Raw genomic sequence first — 4,941 nt, 5'->3', positions numbered from 1 at the left:
CTTGGCTTTCTCCATCACTGGAGCAAGCAAGCCTCCTGTTTGCTTCAGCTGCCTGGCTGCCGGCCGCCATCTTGGTTGGCAGTTAATTTGCATATCGCCCTGATTAGCCAATGGGAAGCGTGTTGGAGGTATGGTTAATTACCATGTTTGTCTATTATTAGATAGGATATTTACATATTGGCTTAAAATTTTTGTTTTTGTTTATACTGTAATTGCTGCTTGTATTTTTAGGTATGCTGAAGTTGTTGGTCTCAGGGAGTGCTGACACATTGAAAGGTCAATAATTTCCTATTGAAATTCAATTTTATATGTTAGGAATCATTACCTGGCCATATAGTATGTGTCATGCCTTCAAAAATTTATCTGTTTCCTAAGTAGCCTTTAACTGGCCCCCTCAAATCAGATTGTCTTTTTCTAGTCTGTCCTTATTCTACGGCTATCACTAGCTTCCTGGAGCTCTGGGTTGGCCAAGCCACCTGCTCTGATGAGAAACCTTTGCCATCACCTGTAACCTTCCCTTAGCCAGTTACTCTGAAGTTGGAAGGTGAGGGGGCAGGTATTGTAAACATGTTCAGATGAACTCAGGGTCACTGTTTATGAATTTTTGCTTCACAGTTGGGCTTCACCTCTAAACTTCTTAAGTAATAAATGGATTGAATAAGAATAGCCATTGATTACACTGCCAGTTGGGAACAGGGAGCAGAGATTTACTGAAGCACATACAATACCAAAGCATTAACTATTCCTTTTCATTCCATTCCCAGCCACATAATTTATCAGCTGATTATCAGTAGTAAAACCAAATTCCAGTGACTCAGCTTTCACTTTCTAGTACTGATAGTTTTACAACGTGGGAAGTTATGAGAAACTGCCTGTCAGGGATGGATTAGTATAATAAAGTATATTAATTAAAGATACATAGGTAACTAAAGAGACCTAAAAATAGTGACACTGTGAGAGGATGGGAGTGTTGTTTGTGTACTGTCCTACCTCTCATAGTAGAAAGCTGATTGGAAATGCTTAGGAAGAGTGAATTTAGAAAATCTATGTAGTAGAGGTATGGAGGGAACTACCAAGAGAAACACTAAAGTCTTTGAAAGAATTTGCCTCTGAGGAGCAAGGCTGGGAGTAGAGTGGGGTGAGCCAGGCTACATTTGCTGTTCATTAGAAGCCCTCTGTTTATATTTATATTTTTCCGATATGTGTACATGTCACTTTAATAAACAGAAAATACTCAATATTAAAAATTCCACCTTATCTTCTCTTCCCAAGTAGGTACCAGATAGTAGCAGAGTTGTGAACATTAAGCAGTGGGAGTGAGGAATGAATTCGGGAAAGCCTAGAGTCCTGGGCAACCCGCCCCCCACCCCCGACCCCACCCCATAGGCTGTCTCCAGGTTTGCTTCTTTCCCCAAAATCAGTTTGGTGAAACTCTTGCCAGAGCTTTGAACCAAGAAAAACAAAACAAACAAACAAAATAGTCAACCAAGAAATGGACAAGGGCGAATCATTTTTAACACATGTGAACATTTTCTGGAGCCGGTGGAATATATTATCAGTGAGCATTGATACTGAGCACCAGTGTTGGCTAATGCGTTTGCTGCCATTGTGGTCCCTGGTGCCTCCCACTGACAAGGGCCTTGCCAGGCTGAAATTTTGTCAGAGCCACTTATTTGACCAGTAGAAGCTCTGTTATTGAGGAGTACTAAACGGGAAAACAATGAGTTCCAAAATAGGCGAGGAAAAGGAAGGGGGAGCGAAATGTTGAATTTGTGTCCAGGGACTCTTTGCAGGAAAGGCTATTGCTGAAGGCTAATGCTTCTTAGAACGACCAATTCTGAGAACAAGTTTGACTATGAAGTTCATGTTTAATTTTTTGTTTGATTACTTTCAAACATCCCAGGAGTGAAAAACAATGCAACAAAGAAGACATTCTTAGACAAAAAAAAGTTTAAAAATTGAAAAAAGAAATCCCTAATTCTTACCTAATTTCAGGACCTTGACAGTAACAGAAGTGCTCATTTGAAACCAGAGTATTTGGATGGCAGGGCCTTATGTCCAGCCCCGCATTTCTCAGTCTGGTGGCTCTCTGCCTCATCTAGGGAGATCTGGAATCTTTACAATCATTCATCTTGGATCCAATTGGAAAGACTGTGTGTTCTGAGGAAATCAAGAATGTAGGCCCTGGCCAGGTGGTTCAGTTGGTTGGAGTGTCATCCCACCAAAAGGTTCTGGGTTTGATTCCCAGTCAGGGCACATATCTAGGTTGTGGGTTCAATCCTCCGTGGGACCTCGTAACTTGAGGCAACCGATTGATGTTTCTCTCTCTCTTAAAAAAAATTGAATAAAAATGTATCCTCAGGTGAGGATTAAAAAAAAGAAGAATATAAAATTCTTTTGGGTAAATAGGCCATATGTTACTTCCAGGGTCAACTGGAATGTATTTTAATTATAGCTTATCATCTTGTGAAATTTTACCATTGAGAAACATTTAGTGATAGGCTTGGTTCATTTTATTTATTTGGCCCCCATATGTGAGTCCAAAAATGGCACATATTTCAGTGTCTCTTTGCATGATTTTAAATAACTATTTTATCTATTAATCATTGTGGATACAAGATATTAAACTTTGATTTACCCAACGTTTGCTCGCTCTCTCTCTCTCTCTCTCTCTCTCTCTCCACATTCAGCCTGTGGGAGAGGAAATTTCAAGATGGACTTTCACCTGAAGTATAACCTGAACAGGACCCTTTAAGAAGCATTCAGAGCTACATTTTGTAGCATCAGTGCACGTGTGAAGCTAAGCATGACCTATTTCTGGGACCATCTTTAGGAGAGCTAGAGGTCAAGAGTTGAATATAAGAATGGAATAAAGTAAATGATGGAGTTAGAGACAATCGGTATAGAAGTTTATACTCTGAATACAACTGGTTTCAAGGGTGTGTATGAAACACACTCAAGGTATTTAACAAGCAGTGATTCAGAGTGGCTCTTTAGGACCACCCCCTCTGCAGGCCCTTGACTTTCTTGTGAGGTCAGTCTATCTTAATAACCTGGCAAGTTCTATGGGGTGTTTGCTGCTAAGACAGGTCCTTAAAGTTGGGCAACCTTTTAATTGCTGTTTTCCAGAATAGAGCCAATGGGGTTAGCACACTGGGTGTAAAATCCTTCCTCCTTTTGAAAACCTCAAAACCAACAAACTACTTCCTTTCTTAATCTCCAGCGCTGAGCCTGTAGTTATGTAATGTGTGTGGCCCTAAGGTCAGGATCCTCCTACTCAGAGCCCATGGGCCTATTCCAGCAGAACCTGTTGGGGAGTGTTCCACCCTCCTGTCTTCCAAGTGAGTAGTCACTCATCTCACTCAGCGTGGCTCTGCTGGTGTTGGAACAGGAGTTCCCCCCAAGGCATCTCTTGCAGAAGGTCTGCCTGCTGCTAAATGGTTGGTTAGTGATGTTTTTATGGGCTGGAATTAGGGTGGAAGTCCCCCCCCACCACCACCACCTTTTCTCTCAGTATGATAAAATCCCATCCTGTCCCTGAAACACATACAAAGAAATGAAGGAACACATACATGTGTGATTTAAGCAGCTGCCTGTACTAGTATAATCAGGCAATAATTCTTTAGTTTTACTTTTACCCCATGGTTTTAAAAACTTGTATTGTGGGGAAAATGATTGCTCTTGTCCTCAATCCATTGTCAGTATGGAAACAATTTCTAAAGGAGCCCAAAATATGTTTCTTTTAAGATAACTCAATTCTTTTTTTCTACGCTTTTGGATTTCCAAATTATTTTTTTCTCCTTTTTGTGACAAAGTTTGCACTTTTATAAAGCATCAGTGAGTAGTTGTTCTGTATTACTTTAAAATAAAGAAGTAGGGAGCAATCCTGGTTTTCATAACTAATGATCTATTGTTTCTTCCCAGTTGCCACCACATCACCATCCTGAGTGGTGTGGGTCTGGCAGGGGCCCTCAGCCAGGTGAGGGGACATTTGTTATCTCCAGAGGTTGAAACACATCAGCTGTAGGAAGCATCTGCTGCTGCAGGAAACCTCAGGGTGAGCACTTATTGATGCCCTACTGTATACCAGGCATCCTGCATACTGCTGAGGAAACAAAACTTGAGTATGATCCACTACCAGTGGCTGAGTTGCCTGCAGGGTTCTTGTTTATTGAGTCAGTGACTCCAACAGAAATAATTGCAAGAAGGTTGGGCAATTGTTTCTCTCGGTGACTGTGTTTAAGATCAATTTACTTACTAAAACTCAGGGCAATGAACAGTCAGGGCCAGCCCTGGTTTTCCACTTGTGAATGAATGTTCAGCAATGTTGCTGGAGCAGTTGAACATGCTTTGTGACCAGCAAACCATGACTGAACCTCCCTGAGCTATTGTTAGCAGATAATTTTATAGCAAAGTTAGTGTGTCATATAAATGAGAATTATAGGTAATTATGTGTAAATGATTTGTAAACACTCACACTCATTCATTCAGCAAACATTTACTAGAGGCCTCTGGTGCCCAGGTAGTGTGGAGGAGGATGGCCATACCAGTGCTGTCCCAGCTACAATAATGAAACATACGGAGGCTGGTGGGGGGCAAAGGGGAGCAAACACCAGTTTGCCGTGTGTGGTCTTGGAGGGCAAGAGGGGAGCTGAGCTAAGTGTGGGGCTCTGGTAAAGGAGTCAGTTCTCCATTATTACACTGCCTACTTGAAACCCCAGTTCTCTCTGGGGTGTCCTCAGCTTCCCTCCTTACCCCATAGTGGATTAGGAATAGAGACAGACCCTGGCAGCTACACCTTGTCTCTCTCACTTTGTTCTTGGGTCCGGTTTGTGCACCCGACTGGCTGCCTACCTCTCTCTTCCATGAACCTGTAGAGTCCTTGAGTCCCATGCTCCTGAGTATCATGTTGTAAGTGATGTGAAACTAGAGGGGTAGATA

At 41.9% G+C, this 4,941-nt stretch overlaps 1 long non-coding RNA gene across 1 annotated transcript; it reads left to right on the top strand.

The window, feature by feature from the left end:
* The first annotated feature begins 180 nt into the window (after positions 1-180).
* On the top strand, positions 181-2,890 carry LOC106724311. The gene is made up of 2 exons (XR_001360069.1): positions 181-276; positions 2,691-2,890. It is a non-coding gene; the product is annotated as an uncharacterized LOC106724311 (long non-coding RNA).
* Positions 2,891-4,941: the final 2,051 nt, after the last annotated feature.

This window comes from Myotis brandtii, unplaced genomic scaffold (genome assembly GCF_000412655.1).
Source record: "Myotis brandtii unplaced genomic scaffold, ASM41265v1 scaffold796, whole genome shotgun sequence".
Taxonomy (NCBI): Eukaryota; Metazoa; Chordata; class Mammalia; order Chiroptera; family Vespertilionidae; genus Myotis; species Myotis brandtii.
The sequence above is the reverse complement of the archived record's forward strand: the minus strand, read 5'-3'. Positions and strand labels throughout refer to the sequence as shown.